The following is a 17,556-nucleotide window of genomic DNA, read 5'->3' as shown; positions in this document are numbered from 1 at the left end:
CAGTGCGAGTCGTCTACTCGATCCCACTGACATGTGGCAAGGCTTACGTCGGCCAAACCGGCAGGTGCGTGAACGACCGCCTGCGAGAGCACCGAAATAATGTACATAATGTGATACAAGGGCACCTTGGCATCCATTGCCGGGATTGCGGTTGCAATCCCTTCTTCGATCGATGCGCGATAAAGGCAAGGCACAGGGATCAGTTAACCCGCGAGATCATCCAAGCAGAAATAATTCACTCACTAGGTGAAAACTGCGTAAGCTCCCCATCAGTTTCATTATCACAGTTAGAACGTGAATACTTGGCCGGGCGTTAGGGCAATGGTGGATCCGTTCCACGTGCTTCGATTACAGTGGCTTTGATTAGGCTGTATGTTTGCTTTTTATCTTCCTTTCCCTCGCATATATTTTGCCACTTTGCAAAATAAAGTCAGTTGGAAGTCAGCGCTCTTTCTGTCTACTCTGTCCTTTTTTTCCTATGTTCGCGCGCTGCAAACCCTGCAATTATGGCTAGAGGCGGCGTGCTTCAACGCACTGAACAAAATCCCGTGCACAGATAGCGCAAAGAAGATGATATACGCGTCTCACTTCGAACGGGCGCTCTGAACGGGCGTTGTATGCGTTCGAGAGAAAGCAGCCTTTGACCTTGCCGGCTGTGGCCCACTGCAGCCCGCTAGCTCAAGAGCAAGCAAGACAGACGAGACGCTACCGAAGTTAAATGGGAGAAAGCTTCGCCGCTTCTCGCCGCATGCGCACGCCAAGAAAAAAGAAATTGCACCATCTCCCACTCAAGGAAACCATGAGGGGATGCGAAGCAGCATTGGGGGCGCCCATCATTTCCGTTACGTTCACTCGGCGTTTCCGCTAGTGTGTGAGGTTTGTACTTAGTGTTTGTGTTGTCATTAGGTTGTGTTTGTGCGTTTCTTTCTGTTAGCGCCGAGTGAACGAGTGGCGCCGACGTTGACGTTACAAATCATCTGAACGGGATCGAAGCGAGAATGACGGAAGCCGACCGAGCGCACGCGCGTATATACACATGAAATGGGGTACGGAGAGGAGAAATAGGGTTACAGGCTGTATTTGGCTGCGGCGCGGCTTCATCACGTGGGAGGAGAGGCTGCGCCGCGGCTGCCGCGCGGGCTAGGAGAGAAGGCTACCGAACACCTGCGTAAAGGAGGAGAGCAGGAGAGAGAGCAGCGCATGCGCAGTGCAGCGCGGAAGCCACCACCGCCACCGGACACACCCTTCAGCAAAAGATACTTAGCATCTAAAAAAAATCCACGGTGTGTCTATGAAGTGAATGCTGATGAGGGGGGCCAAGCTCCAACGCCAGCCTCGGGTAGCGACCGTTTAGGGCGCTTGGCTGCTGCATCCCGCACCCGTTTCGCTGCCAAGTTCGCTTGTCGTCACTTTCGTCCCTCTTCGGCCACGCGGGCCCTCAGCTCGGGGTCCGCTTGCCGCTGCTTACGTGACGCCTCTGCTTCGCTGGCCCTCAGCGCTGAGTCCGCTTGGCGACGAGCCCTCTTCGCTTCGGCCTCCCGGGCTCTCACCGCAGGGTCTTGGCGGCTAGCCCGCACCGCCGCTGCCATTGGCGCCGAGTGTGCAGTGGAGTGTGTGGAGCCGGAGAGTGCAGGCAGAGAATATCTACCACTTTAGAGAACGGAAAGTGTACCTTTGACTGTAGTACGGAAATAAGGGTAGCGGCGGCGTACTGAACTGCAATAGAGCGAGGCGAGATGGCGCTGCAGGTACTATCATCATCATTACACAAACGCGTTTTTGCGGCTGGTTCGCCCTGGTCGCGCTACTGCGGTTTTTGATCCCTGTGGTATTTTGTTCTTTGTCGTTGCTAAATCGCGGCTCGCGCGTGTGTAATAGTTATCGCCAGGTGACCAAACTGGCCTCGACTGGCAAAAACAGCGTCAATCAAGTAAGGTTTGCATCGTTTATTGTGAGTCCCCAAGGTGGTACAAGCAATATATACAGTCAGGTCCAAGCAAAACAAGTCACTCATACACGTCGAAAGCTTTCAACCCCTACGTGTGTAATCAGTCTGAAAGCTGACAAATATGTGCATATAACTGAACACCGAGATCGCCGAAAGAACGTTGCTCTCATTGTGTAGCGGCGTCCGAGTTTAACAGCGTAGCTTTAGGACAAGGGTCTTATCCTTCCGTTAGTTATGCGGCGCTTGCCACGTTGTGTTTATCTTTGAGTGCATGGTGTGGAGTCGGAAACGAAACGTGCGCTCCGCCGACAGATAGTTGGCGCAGTGAGAGCAATGTAGTTTTAATTAATCTTTTACGTAAACAATCGCGGATGCATACAGTTCTGCATCTTTCTCGCTCTGCGATGTCACCTTGAATGCGTTACAAATAAGGAATATTGCCTTGTGTCTACAGGGCAGGCACGAATTTCTCGGCTAAATTCTCGGCCGTGAAGCCATACCATAGGTATTACGTATTTAGGTAATAGGTGGAAGAAAATATTTCAGGCTCGTTTTGTTCCTCGTTATAGTTCAGTTACACAGTTTCTACAGCTAGATTAAAAAGTACTTGTGGGCTAGTTGGTTGGTCATATTCACGATAAACGGCAGCGCGCACCGGGTTAAGACAGATACACAAAACACGAAAAAAGGACGACACAAGCGCTGATTTTTGGCGCTAGTAGTAATCGGGCTACTTAGTATGCAGCGTAGATGAATGCTAAAGAAACAGAGATATAAGGCGAGTGCTTACGGATTCTAGAAGCACAATTCTAAGAAAATAACCTTTAGGCATGCAGTGTACATCTTTGTTGGTGTTCGCACAGAACACTAAACAACTGATCAGCCGTAAGCACAATCTCTGTATCACATAGACATGTCGATAGAACTAGCACTCTATTGCAAGCAAACACACACGAAATCAAACTGTGGGGCATGATGTGAACCTGTGCCAATGCTGGATAAATAAAGGTCATATATATATTGCATAGTTGTTATTGTGTTATTTACTTTTTCAATATATTTGTCCTTGGAAGCTCAAGTATGTATTCTCCCTGCTACTTTTAGAAGCTCCGGCTTGAAATACTGCCACACGCGCTCCTTTCTTTCTATGTTTTATGTTATTGGTCCATTGCACAGGTAGTTACCGCGTTGCGCAAACCGCGCCAGGATGTCTGGGAACATTCCAGGTTATTTTAGGATCTTCTCTTAGGCTGGAGCATGCAATCGCGAACAGCTCAGTTTATTCTCCAACTAACGCAGCCACCAGCGATAAGGCTCGAATGTTCGATGCCACAGGTATAAATGCCGACGCATCTTGTCACGGATCAGTTTATTGACGGCCAACGCTCTGTTCGCCGCTGTCAGTGTGTATTGCTGTAGTTTGACTTTTCGTTTCCCGGCCACAAGTTCGGCCAAATGAAAAGTTTCATCTTGGACACACCGACTGCTGCGTTCGTCGACGTCACGATCCCGTGACAATATCTAAAATCTTGTAGTGTGGCTGTGGATAAGTCAAGTTCATGTATGTTTTAAATTACGTCTTCGATTTCCTACGTTTTTTCGTGACTTTAGTTCACAGACTTCATAGTTGTAGGTGCTACATTCGTGACATGTTAATTTAATCAAACAGCAGAAGTAGGTGAGCTCAAACAAATTTAAAACGTTTCCCTGCTATAAAAAAACACTACCATACTCAATAAACGCAATCTCACTCATCACGACAACGTAAATGTGTTCGGTGAAGTTGTGCTGGAAGAAGTGCTCGTCACATTTCTGTAAATAATTTGAAGGAGCGCATTGAACATATGTGCAAAGGCTAATGTAATTGAGCACAGCCTTGTAAAGCTTCCGTCGTATCTTTTTGTAAACTTCTATGATCTAAACACAGTTAATTAAGGCAAAACAGTTTTGAGCGTAGTTTGTAAACTGTCTCATAAGGCACAACTAAACGTTGCATTTTTGTTGCGCGGTGGCTGCATTTTCGATAAAGGCGAAAATGTTTGAGGCCCGTGTACTTAGATCCCAGGTGGTCGAAATTTCCTGAGCCCTCCACTACGGCGTCCCTCATAATCATATCGTGGTTTTGGGACGTTAAACCCCAGATATCATTAGATGTTGGAAAGACTGTTAATTCCCCTCACTGCCGTGATGTTCGTTTTGTAACGTGATTTATAATTTAAAATAACTGACCCTACGTTTCGAGGCCCTTTCGGGCTGTTAGTTTCTTTAAATTAAGAAGATTAATGACTAAACGTGGCTGGAGAGTCTTTTTATTCTTATAATCTTGCCCAGCCAGACAGACTTCTGTCGAATATGTTTACCTTTAAATTTATAATTTCTGATGATTCACATGCAAACCATGATATGATTATGAGTCATACAGTAGTGGGCAACTCTAGATTGATTCTAACTGCCTGGAGTTACAACAAACGCAGTTGTAGCCTTGAAGGAGACAAGACCTCTTGTCGAAACATTTGCTCCAGCGACACCTCTTGTTCACAAATATTTCGTCTCTTCAAGCTTTCGTTTTCCCCTGAACTTCATACGCAAATCTGAGCACACGAGGGCCCTTGCATTTCGCCCTCAATGAAATGGGACCACCGTGGCTGGGTATAAAACCTGCGTCGTTGAGCTCAGCAGTGCCCCGTAATGTAACTAACGCACGGAGATAGTGTTCAATTTCAACGCTATTGCGGTGTAGATTGCATGACACATGACACAGTAAACAGCTAATGCTTGTGGACGATTGTAAGCAGCCCTCCATGAGATGCCTGGTAAACCATTCACAAATACAACTTTGCAAGCATGAGGTTCAAGATGACCTGTTGTAGCAGACATTCACATGTTTCACTGCACTTGCAGAGTGGACATTCGGGGGTAGTCATCCTGTCGTTGCCTGGCAATCCTGGAAAAACAATGACATCACCAGATATTGATAAGCATAATCAATGAATATTAAACTTTGCAAATGTAAACATATAAACATAGTGAACAAAAACAGCGGTTTGTTATACATATATGTAAACGTACCTTATAATGCATGTTGTTTCACTCGGGCTAGCTTCTTTACAGGCGTGTCATGTAACAGGTGCCTTGCTCACTGCACACAGCTGTTTCCTTTTCAGGCCAGGAGGCTATGGCAGAAAAAAAAATTGATTATAGTGCCGGTTTCTTTATCACAATAAAGTGAAAGTGCACTCATAAATATGTGAAGCTTTCGTTGCACTAAATGTGTAGTAAAAATAACCTAAACTGACAACAGGAGAAATCAGACCTCTAAACCTGGCTTCTCAAATGCGACTGCGGCAAAATATAACTCGTATCTTTTTTGCACTGATATGCGGGCTAGTTACGAAGATACATGCGAGGCGTTGGTGATGCAGTTGCCTTTCTTTATTGCAGCGGCCTGGTTAATGTGAACCGAACGATAAACTCAGCAACTTGCTCCCACTTGAAGCCACGCCGCAAGGATGGCACGTTTTCTCATCGACAGAGTTTGACACGTTGAAAATTTTAATATTGCAGTGCGTCGCCTCCGTGTGACACCCGCACAGTCATTGGTAAAAAGCTGAAGCAGTGGGTTTTTGTACTCACCGGTTCGTATATTCTCGGGCTTGAAACGAGTGTTCATCCGGTGAACGCTTCAACGGTCCCTTCGTTCTCCAGAAGTCTGCTAAATGCGCTTCGCGAAAGCCTTTCAACGAGTCAAAACAAACAGAACGAAAGCGAGTGTCTCGGCCGGCAGTGGCTGGAAGCTTTTACAGCGAAACAAAAGAGCGCGATACCCATCCGAATGCACCGTGAACCGTTACCTACCGTTACGCCGCCTCTGCCGCCGTATATTTTGAAATGAAGATAATGATGTCGATAGGCTGCTCACAATTACGAGTCAGCTGGAGCAAAAACTATTACAAAAGATTGATGCCGCGGTACCTGTCAAGGCAAGGCCACTTGGTATAAATAGCAATTTGTTTTATTGAAGTGTAGCATTATACAAAGATGTAGCCTTCGGTTATTTGAAGAATATTTTGAATTCATAATTGGCTCCGACGAGGGCGCCCCTACAAGAAAGTGCAATAGAGCGAATGGCGGCGCCCATGCGACCCTAACACAGAAGTTAGTAGATCCACTCCCGGTGTTCGAAGGCGGAGCGCGCCGCGGTTGATTTTTTCGCCCTCTGCGGCGATCGCTGGAACTTGAGACTTTCCGGGGCCTGGTGCAGGTGTGTGCCGCGCCTAGATGGCGCGCTAGATGGCGCCAGATGGCGCGCCACCGCCTGAGCGGTGGCGCGCCATCTAGCGGGCGCGCTTTCAATTATAACACAGCTGCGCCTCTAACGGGAGCAACGAGAACTATCAGCTACGCCAACAAGAGACCAAGCCCCGGCTAGAGGAGTTCGCCCCTAAAGGAAGGAAACGCAAGGAGAGAGTCTTGAAGTTCCGAAGTGCCCGCGTCGGCGTGACGCCGAAGCGAAGCCGTCGTGATGTTCGCCATGTCGTACCTTGGCCTTGTCAACGCCAATTCTCAACTGCTCCGCTGTATCGGCAGTGTGTGCGCGTTTTGTGCACGCCGCCTCACTGTGTTCTCGCCGCTGGATGTGAAATGCGTAGTTTGACGACTGTGCAACATGCCACACTGCCAGTGCGATAATGTCGCGACGCCCCGTCGACTCAAGCCAGCGTGCCGCTGTGTGGCACGCTCGCTTGTGGCAAGCAGATGATCGGCACCCTGCGTGCTCGGCACAGTCAGAAACAAAAATGGTAAGTACTACTTATATTCTCCCTGTTTGCGCATCTTATCGCTGCTCAGGCAGCTGTAGGTGTCGTTCAGTGCATTTCGTCGCGTTAAAAGTGCAGTGAAAGGCAAAAAATCACAGCATATCCACGGGGTGAATGATGATGAGTGGGGCGAAGCTACGGAGGGAATCATCTGTAAACCGTGAAACTCTTCCGTGAAATACGCCCAGTACATAATATAAAGAGTGTGAAACATCGTGTATATATTAAACATCAAACTTTTATTGTACTGTTGGTTTACGTGGTCCCTTCATTATCACTTGTGATCGGTGAAATGCAAGAAAGAAGTCCGCTCCCGAGCGAAAGAGCGCCAAGAGCGACCGCATTCCCCGCTCGCCCTGTGCGAATTAAAGGCAAGGCTAGAGGGAAGACAGGACGCGCGTTCCACGACGCGGGGTCGGTAGCATGCCCAACGAAAGCCAACGGAACGCGATCGTGCAAGTGCTCCGGCTTCGCATCGCCTCATGGTTCCATTTAGCGTCCCAAAACCAAACATATTGCTCAAGGTGTGCCTTGCGTTTTTCGTAGAAATAATTTCTTTATCATGTACACTAAGACGAAAAGTTGAAAGCTCACTAGAGTGTATCGCCCGCAAAGTATGACTTTTAGTGTGATTTAACTCTCGTACGGCAGGGTCCTCGCGCCGTTGCCGGTCCACCTCGCCCGTTGACGATCGGGCGAGGTGGCTACATAGAACTACTACTACTACACTTTAAGAAAAACATCTGGCGTTCTTTCGTTCAGCTTTTACAAAACATCTGGCGTCTTTCGTTGGTTTATTTCATCAATCAACGGCGTTTTGAACAAAATTTTTATTGTTTAATCACGCACAGGAGAAATCTCACCAGGCACTACCTTGGAGGTAAACAATGGCTGCTAATGGCAATGAGAGACAGAAGAAGTCGGCTTTTAGCTAACACTTACACTTCTACTTCTACTAACGTTTCCTACTGGAACATGCCAATGGCTGCTAATGGGGAATGAGAGACAGAAGAATTCGGCTTTTAGTTAATGCGCACGCTGCGAATTTTTTATTGTTCAACAACGCACAGGAGAAATCTCCCACCGGCACCACCTTGGAGGTCAAAGCGTAAGACTTGTTACTCACTACTACGACCACGACGACTACGAGGGACGAACGGGTGCCGCCTTAAGGAGCTTCGCCCCTAAAAAAGTAAGCAGGCTCACATAGCGATGATGTGTGATTCGTGTTTCGGAATTCCTGTCAATATAGGTCATGCTTCGCACGACCAGTCAATCGAAGCTCGAGTTCGCCCTGAAAAATTCGTTTGCACGACACAATTTTCTTGCCTGCGAAAGCATGAATGCAGCAGAATGCTTTCAGGTAATATTGCTACGCGCTTCTTTGCTATGTTTTTGTAACTGGTCCGTTGCACGTGGGATCTGTCTTGCGCGGGCCGCGCCAGAATGTCTGGGAACACTCCAGACTGTAGTAGCTCATTTTGTCAAGACTGCGCACATGACACGAACACTCAAGATTACCCCAGAGCTTGCGAGACCACCAGTGATAAGGCTTGAATGTTCGATGCATGATGTATTAAAGACGGCGCGTCCCAGCCATGATAAGTTTATCGACGGCCGACGCTCTGTTCGCCGCTATCAGTGCACAGTGTGTATTGCTGTAGTTTGACTTTTCATTTCCCGGCCACAAGTTCGGCCAAATAAAGAGTTTCATCTTCGACACGCCACTGCTGCCTTCGTCGACGTCACGACCCCGTTACATTTGATGGAGGTGCTCCGGAGATGTTCCGGACGCCCCCGTTAAGCCGTGAACCCAGCCCCGTTCGCGAAGACACCGACACCATCAGGGACTACCCCTCAATTTGGACTCCTAACCGGACAAGCCAAGAGCCACGGCGACGAAGTCAACGGGCACGATGACAGCCGCAGTGTCCCCTGTAGCTGTCGTGATGCAGCCGCCCAGAGAGCCACCGACCTTCCATGGATCGCCAAGCGATGACCCCTAAACCTGGCACGTTCGATAGGCTCTCAGCATTTGTGACGTAGTGTCAGGGTTGGGCCCAGGACCGCTAGCCAAGGAACAATCGAGCCACGAGTGCACACACACACACAAATATATTTACAGACAAAAGCAACTATTATTGAATTATTTCGGACAATAGTCTGTCACATGCAGTACTATACTAAAGATGTCTCTAAATGAGAAGTGTCTCGCTGTGTTTGGTTTGGGCTTGTTGGACGCCGATCGCTCGGGGCAACGCGCCGCCTGGCTCGTTGACGCCCTCAACAGGAGTTGACCCACGCCATGTCACGGCCTTCTGCCGCAGCAGCAGCAGGAGAGTAGCGGTAGCTTGGAAGCTACGCAACAGAGCCGCAGCTCTCAGCGGCCGCGTTCGTCCCAGCAGCACACCGGGGTCATGCCAGCCACCCGGAACGGCAGCAAGACTAGCGGCCCACAGCAAACTGGAACCTCGCCTTGTCCCTGGGTTAGTCACCCAGCCGGAGTACAGGCCTCGTTAACCAGCTGTCCAGCTGTCAGGAACGGGCGCCGGAACAGCAGCGGATTGCCTGGTACTTGGGTCAGTCACCCAGCCGGAGCCCAGGACAGTACAGCGCCTGGAGGACGTCGCCTAGTTCCCCGGACCGGACGTCCAGCCGAGAACCGTCTGTCCTTGCACGCTGCCTGCTTCGAACGCTGTCACGCGCTTTTTCGATCCCGCGCGCTCTTCATTGTCGTCTTCACAGGTTTCGGTCTTCTGCCCATATTATCACAATACCCCGGGTTTTAAGAAAGTTGTTTACAACTTTTCTTATGGGCAGAAGAGCAAATGTCACAGGGTTATGGAAGGGAAGTCAGTGGACATGAAAAGTTCACGAAAGGGAAATGTCCACTTGGATGTATACACACAGCCACGTCACAACACGAAACGTGGGAAACGTCCGCGTACTACACAACACTATGTCCAATACCCTTATTCACGGCTTGAATAATCGTCTCCAACGTTACCACAGTCCTTGATGTAGTCAGCAGTAAAATTGTACTCTTGCAAGAGTAAACTCCAGCGTAACGCTATTATTTAGATGTTTCGCTAACCTTAACACATCTCGCAACTCCTTTTGTACGCTTTCTCGCAATCTTAATAGAACATGATACTGTGTATCATGCACTGGGTTTTCCGAACTCAAGCGCAGTGCGGATTCAATGAGCTCTGTGTTTCCTGGCAGGTCAGAAAATATTATTTCGTATTCTTGGAACAAGTCACGGACTTGGGAGCATTGTTCGTCGCTCACATCCGCCGATACCTTCACGTCAGTAGCTGTCTGTGTACGGACAAGCGTGGGAGATGGAATCTCGTGTGAAACATCGTCGCTGGATGACTCCTCCGCTAGATTCGAAGAATCTTGACTAATCTCAGTGACCACGGAGACCTGCTGCGGGGAAATGGGCTCACGTTCCTCATATTTCTTCAGCATGTTTATGTGAAATATCTTCATTTTCCCGCTTAAATTCAGTACGTAGTCGATGTCATTTTTTCGCTCGATGATTCGAATGGCCCTTTCCATTGCATTAAAAATTTGTTTGTGTCCGTAGGGAGCAAGACTAGGACTTTAGCGCCCACATTTACCTTGCGCGGACGGCTCTTTCGGTCATAGTAAAATTTGTTTTGCTCGCGCCTTGTCCAGTTCCTCATGGGCAAGCTTGCACATATCTTCAAGACGATTCCTAAGATCGACGAGGTACGTGTACGTGGTGCGAATTTCATCATCGATGTTTTCGTTGGTCCATACTTCCCTGAGGATGGTCGTGTGGTCCTCGGACGTGCCGACCATAAATCAACTGGAAAGGCGAGAAGCCCAGAATCGCTTGCGGTACTTCTCTGTAGGCGAAGAGTAGGGGTGCAAAGTATCTGTCCCAGGAACGAGGTTTCTCCTGGCACATCCTTTTCAAAATTGTCTTTAGGGTTCCGTTGAACTTTTCAACTAGTCAATTCGCCATTGCATGGTATGGTGTCGTCCGAAGAAACTTGACAGCTAATAGGCGACCAACCTCTTTCATCAGCTCTGATGTAAAGCTCGTCCCTTGGTCGGTCACAATCTCTTTCGGTAGACCGACACGAGAAAAAATTGGCCGCGTATCTGCGTGCTTCACTGCAAATGTCGTCTAAAGACGATAGAAGAGGCGCTGCGTGATATATGGACGCCATCTGGCAATGCGTCGGGAAACATGAGTGCTGTGCTGCGGGCTGGTAGTCCCGGCGCAGCAGCAGGCGAAGACCGGCGGTGACCAACGCGATCGGCGGGGACGCCAGCCAGCCCGAACACGCGATTTGGCGCGAAGCGCTGAAGCAGAAGAAACGTCCGCACTCAACGAGTACTCTCCACACACTCTTTTATTTACACGTCGCCTGGATAAAACAGGAATGCCAGAGCGGCGCCCCATGGCATTCGTACAGTGCAATACAGAACCGAAACCGAAACACAACAATGAGCTCGTTGCAGAGGGCACGGAGGAAGGCAAGTTTCAGCGCAGTCGTAATTTCGGCGCAGCTTAAGAAACTAGGGTTTTAGAATTACGTATGTATGCATTTTCTATTAAAGGAACACACCACGTAATACCTACCTAGTGATGTTGCGCCTCAGATATGCGTAATGTTTGCTTTTTGATCGACAATGTACACAAGTATGAACCTAGTCAGCCGTTCAAGATGGCAGGCCCTTGGGCAAGTGGTTCAACTTTGGCTGAGTGGCTGAATCGAGTGACGTGCCGACAAACAGAAAGACAGAAAGACAGACCAAAATTTCTCCGTTTAAGTATCCCAAGAAAGACTATCGTCTTTTAAAATCTCGATTAGTGCTTCTGCCACGTGCACTGCATCGATTGCAGCTAGTGCTAGTGCATCTGCATATCGAGTGGCAAAGTCTATGAGCGTTAGCACATATCTGTTTCCCCGTTCCGATTTCGGTGACAACGGACCGATCAGATCGACTGCCACAAGCTCAAAAGGGGTACGTATGGTAGGCATATGTCCCAATGGCGCAACACCAACTTTTCCTTTTGGTGTTGTCCTCTGGCAAATCGCAGGATTTCACAAATGTTTTGACGTCCCCATGCGGATCTGGCCAGTAAAAATCTGTAAAGACACGATCTGTCGTTCGCCGTATGCCTTGATGTGCGGCCATAAGACCTTCGTGCGCGACTTACAATATTGACCTTCTGAAGGACGTTGGCACGACGAACTGGTTAAACGTCCTTCCTGTTGCAAGTTCATACTTGCGGTACAAACGTCCAGCTTTTTCAAAAAACGAATAACAGTGGCCTTCTTGCGATTTGAAGTTTCTGCCCACTTTAGCAAACAGTGACTTCAGCGTCTTGTCGTTCTGCTGTTGCTCTGCGAGCTTCTCTTTACTTACATCGCCAATCTTTATGGCTGGTACACATAATGGAGTTATCTTGCCTTCTTGCGGCTTGATCGCGGCGGAAACGCTGTGAGGCATCTCTTCTACACGGTAGTTTGCCGATGTGTCGTCGCTTCCGTCGACCACAGCGCGTCTCCAATTGGGATCTGGCTCTAGGGGTTCTCTGACGCCAGGAAGCTTGCCTAAAATAATATCATAAAGAGGACTATCCATACATAATGGTTTGATTTCTCCAGTAAAATATGGTGTATGGATCTTTATTCTCGCCTCCGGAACCTCTTTACCAGATCCATCTGTTAGCACAACTCGACTTAGCGCTCCTGTCAAGCAATGCTCTGGAACTAAGTCTCTTCGTATGACTACTGTATTGCTGCCTGTATCTCTGAGAACTGTTACTTTTCGGCCCAAGACTCGCCCTTGGACCACCGGCATTCCATCTAACAGGAAAACAGGTTTCCGAAACGTCACGTCACGTCTACCTTCTTGGCGTCGGATAACCTTGTCACGTGGAGGAAGACTACACTGGTTGGCTGTGGCCTCATGAACGCATGCAGAACTCTGCCCCTTCTGTGCCTTCGCGCTCCAGCAGTTCTCGCTCTTATGGCCACTTTTTCCGCATATGTTGCAGTTGACCCCTTCCTTTGCTGGGCAGCGACATTCGTGAGCTTGATGGCCAATACGGTTACACAACACACACCTCGGATGTTGTTTCTTTTGAGCACCTGAGGTAGCCTTGTTGTACTCCTTCACATCATCCGGTACTCTTCCCAGGTTGGAGAGGTTCTGCGCCTCAAGATAGCGGTCAGTAGCGTCAGCGAGCTCCTGAAGGGACTTACATTCTCGTTCTTTAAGGAATACGGTCAGCTTCGGATGGCAACACTGAAGAAACTGTTCAGTGATCATGTGGTCTCGGAGGTTGTCGAACGTTCTGGAGACATTAGCCATATCAATCCAGTGATCAAAGTATCCTGAAAGTCTTGCAACGAGCTGTCTTTCAGTTTCTCCATCCTCCGGTCGCGCCTTTCGGAATTTCTCGCGATAACCTTGCGCGGTAAACCGGAATCTTTGCAGCAATGCCTTTTTCACTTTATCATAATCCAGGGAATCAGCGGCAGTCATGCGACCGATCACTGTTAGTGCTTCACCAGTTAAGCACATGCTCACTGCAAGGGCCCATTTATCTTGTGGCCATCCCTGCCCTGTTGCCACGCGCTCGAACCTTTGCAAGTATGCGTGCAGGTCATCGCGTCGCTCATCAAACAACGCCAGTAGTTTTTGTGGGTTGAGAACCGAAGAGGCATGATTCGGTAGAGGCATAGGCTCCGAGTTAGTTGCTGCAGCTCCACTAGCTCCTTCTTGAAGCTTTAGCTTCAGCTCAATAATTTGTCGAGCTCTTTCGTCTGCTTTTTTGCTCGTCTCCCTTTCGGCAGCACGTTATCCCTTTGTCTTGCCTGTTCGTCCTCAATCCACTTGCGCAATTCTGCGCCGGACAAGCCTAGCTGTGACCCTACTGCGGCTAATCTCTCAGTATCCATGACAGGATGAACTTCTGTGAGGGTGCACTCGAGGGACGATCTTTTCCTTCGATGCTTTAAACAGCAGGATCCTGGCAGGCTCGCCAGATTGTGACGTAGTGTCGGGGTTGGGCCCAGGACCGCTAGCCAAGGAACAATCGAGCCACGAGTGCACACACACACACACACACACACACACACAAATATATTTACAGACAAAAGCAACTATTAATGAATTATCTCGGACAATAGTCCGTCACATGCAGTCCTATACTAAAGATGTCTCTAAATGAGAAGTCTCTCGCCGTGTTTGGCTTGGGCTTGTTGGACGCCGATCGCTCGGGGCAACGCGCCGCCTGGCTCGTTGACGCCCTGAACGGGAGTTGGCCCACGCCCTGTCACGGCCTTCTGCCGCAGCAGCAGCAGGACGGTAGCGGTAGCTTGGAAGCTCCGCAACAGAGCCGCAGCTCTCAGCCGCCGCGTTCGTCCCAGCAGCACACCGGGGTCATGCCAGCCACCCGGAACGGCAGCAGGACTAGCGGCCCACAGCAAACTGGAACTCACAGGCACTCGGGACGGTAGCTGGAGCAGCAAAACCTCACCTGGTCCCTGGGCCAGTCACCCAGCCGGAGTCCAGGACAGTACAGCGCCTGGAGGACGTCGCCTAGTTCCCCGGACCGGACGTCCAGCCGAGAACAGTCTCTCCTTGCAGGCTGCCTGCTTCGAACGCTGTCACGCGCTTTTTCGATCCCGCGCGCTCTTCATTGTCGTCTTCACCGGTGTCGCTCTTCTGCCCATATTATCACAGCATTTAACAACTGGAACACCGAGGACAAGCAGCGCCACGTGTACTTTTACCTGAAAGACTCGGCAAGGACTTGGTTCGAGAATCGGGAATCCACTCTTCGAACCTGGGACATCTTTCGCAGCGCTTTCTTGGAAACGATCACAAGCGTTGTGCGAAAGGAAAGGGCCGCAGCCTTATTGGTGACACGGATGCAACTGCCGAACGAAAATGTAACCATCTTCGCGGAGCAAATGGCCTGACTATTCCGCCACGCTTAACCTGCCATGACCGAGGAGAAGGTCTGATTCCTCATGCGAGGAGTAAAGCAAGAGCTCTTCGCCGGGCTGCTGCGGAATCCCCCTCGACAGTTCAAGAATTTGTCTTCGAAGCAACGACCATCGAGAAGACGCTGGAAATGCGAACCCGCCAGTACAATCACCGATCGATTGAGGACAGCCCAGCTGTTCATACCCTCAGCTCCGACAACCTGCGCGAAACGATCCGAGCGATCGTGCGGGAGGTACTGCGCAAGCTCATCACAGCCTCAAGTGGACTCGATCGCAGATGCCGTTCGATCAGAAGTCCAGCAGTTGCTGGGCAACCTTGAACCGCCACTGCCTCAGCCACAAGCCTTGAGCTACGTTGCTGCAGCCCGACGCAACGCTCCCACTCCTCACCCACGTCAAGACACCGCGCCGCCGCAGCAGTTCCCCGGCCAGGCACCACCGCCGCCACCACCAACGTCATAGCGCCTGCCAGCCAGCCAGCGATACACGCCGAGGAAGACCGTTTGACGTGTCCTAGACCACCGTCCGCTCTGCTACCATTGCGGAGAAGCTGGCCACACCTACCGCCGCTGCCAGTACCGGCAGATGGGATTGCGTGGTTTCGCCATTGACGCGCCACGTCCAAAGTGGGGTCAACAACCACGCGACATCACCGACTACCTCGCAGCCGCGCAATAAACACCCCGACAACCTTCCCGTTCGCCGTCGCCAAGCCGCTGCGGCTCTCTCCAACGCCGACCATACACTGGCCCCAACTCGGGGCCGGTGACTTAGCCCGTCTCCGGAAAACTAAGGGCACCACCCAATGGAGGTGCGGTTGCTGTATGACGAAATACCGAAGATCCTCCGCCGCTGAGGACAACGCCGCGACGAAATCTAAATAACACGCCGCAAGCCGAACGGAGCCCTGACGTCGAAACTTCGCGGCCCGAAGAACAACTGACGACACAATGGGGAAGCAGCGGAACAAACCGGCGTTGTCGTTTCCCGACGCCACGACCTAACTGCAACTCGACGCGACGAACTAGCGACCTCGACGTTCTTATCGACGGCCATAGCGTCACAGCTCTCGTCGACACCGGAGCCGACTATTCTGCCATCACTGGACCGTTCACTACGAGGATAAGAAAGTTAAGACAGCCTGGGAAGGCCCCGAAATCCGGACAGATGGAGGTCATCTAGTAACGCCAGAGGGAATCTGCACAGCGAGACTCACCATTAACTTCGTAGTCCTGCAGCGTTGTTCGAGAGATGTCATTCTTGGTATGGACTTCTTAAGCCTTCATGGTGCAGTCATCGACCTGAGATCCAAGTCGACAACACTATCCACAGAAAAAGCAGTACTGCCGCACACTCCGCCAGGCAAGCACGCCTTGAATGTGCTGGAAGACCTGGTCACAATTCCCCCTCACTCCAGCGTCATCATTTCCGTCGGCACCCCGAAATCAGCAGACTTGGAAGGCGTCTTTGAAGGCGACAGGACCAGTTGATTAACCACGACATTTGCGTCGCAAGAGGAGTAACCGAGTTGCGGGGAGGGAAAGCAACGGTGATGTTTACAAATTTCAGGAACGAGTATAAACACGTGAACAAAGGCACGACGGTCGCCTACATCGAAGAAATTGTCGAAGCCACCAATGCTTTCGCACTCGCGGATTCTTCCTAACCTACTCCAACGAACCAGGCTCCTCAACCAGCTTTCGACGTCAATCCTAGCCTTCTGAAGCATAAACAAGAACAGCTCAATACCCTGCTCTTGCAACACAAAGACTGCTTTTCTTCGTCGTCGTCAAGTATTCGGCAGACCGCAGTAGCACAACATCGCGTGATTACACAGGAAAGTGCCATACGCTCAGTCAGAGCCCGTACAGAGTTTCAATGCAAGAACGCGAGGCCGTAAAGAAACAATCGACGAAATGTTGCGCGACAACATCGTCCAGCCGTCCAAGAGTCCGTGGGCGTCACTCGTGGGGTTATTGAAGAAGAAAGATGGAACCCTACGTTTCTGCTTCGACTATCGTCACCTGAAGAAAATCACAAAGAAGGACGTGTATCCGCTATATCGTATAGATGACGCCCTGGATCCACTTTACAGCGCAGTACTCTTCGTCGATGGACCTCAAGACTGGCTGCTGGCAAATCGAAGTCGACGAGCCAGACCGAGAGAAGACTGCCTTTATATCACCAGACGGTCTCTTCGAGTTCAAGCTCATGCCCTTCGGCCTTTGCTCGGCGCCTGCGACTTTCCAATCCGTTATGGAAGCAGTACTGGCAGGCTTGAAGCGGCAAACATGCCTCGTGTACTTGGACGACGTCGTTATGTTTGCCTCAACCTTCGACGAGCACCTCCGCCACTTTGACGCTGTACTTCAAACAATCAAAACCTCTGGACTCACCCTGATGTCAAAAAACTGCCGCTTCGCGTACGAGGAGCTCTTGTTCTTGGGCCACGTGATTAGTAAATCTGGAGTTCACCCCGACCAACGGAAAACAGCTGTCATCGCTACCTTCCCGCCGCCCACCGACAAGAAGGCCGTACACCGATTTCTTGGCTTGTGTGCCTATTACAGGCGTTTCGTCAAAGCATCTTCGCGGATCGCCGAACCACTAACGCACCTCACGAAAACCGACGTGTAATTCAAGTGGAGAACTGCACAAGTCGAAGCACTTAAAGAACTGAAACCACGCCTGCAGACACCGTCGATACTTGCGCACTTCGACGAATACGCCGACACGGAAATCCACACCGAGGCAAGCAGCGTAGGCCTGGGAGCCGTCCTAGTGC

The 17,556-nt window shown here is 50.3% G+C and overlaps 1 protein-coding gene across 1 annotated transcript in view; it reads right to left on the bottom strand.

Annotated features, from left to right (window-relative positions):
- LOC119402470 (probable cytochrome P450 301a1, mitochondrial) overlaps nt 1-17,556 on the bottom strand; it is a 274,119-nt gene that overhangs the window by 196,763 nt on the left and 59,800 nt on the right. The gene's annotated exons all lie outside the window — the stretch shown is intronic.

Source organism: Rhipicephalus sanguineus, chromosome 8, assembly GCF_013339695.2.
Source record: "Rhipicephalus sanguineus isolate Rsan-2018 chromosome 8, BIME_Rsan_1.4, whole genome shotgun sequence".
NCBI classification, from domain to species: domain Eukaryota; kingdom Metazoa; phylum Arthropoda; class Arachnida; order Ixodida; family Ixodidae; genus Rhipicephalus; species Rhipicephalus sanguineus.
Note: the sequence above shows the minus strand (reverse complement) of the source record. Positions and strands in the feature narration are given on the sequence as shown.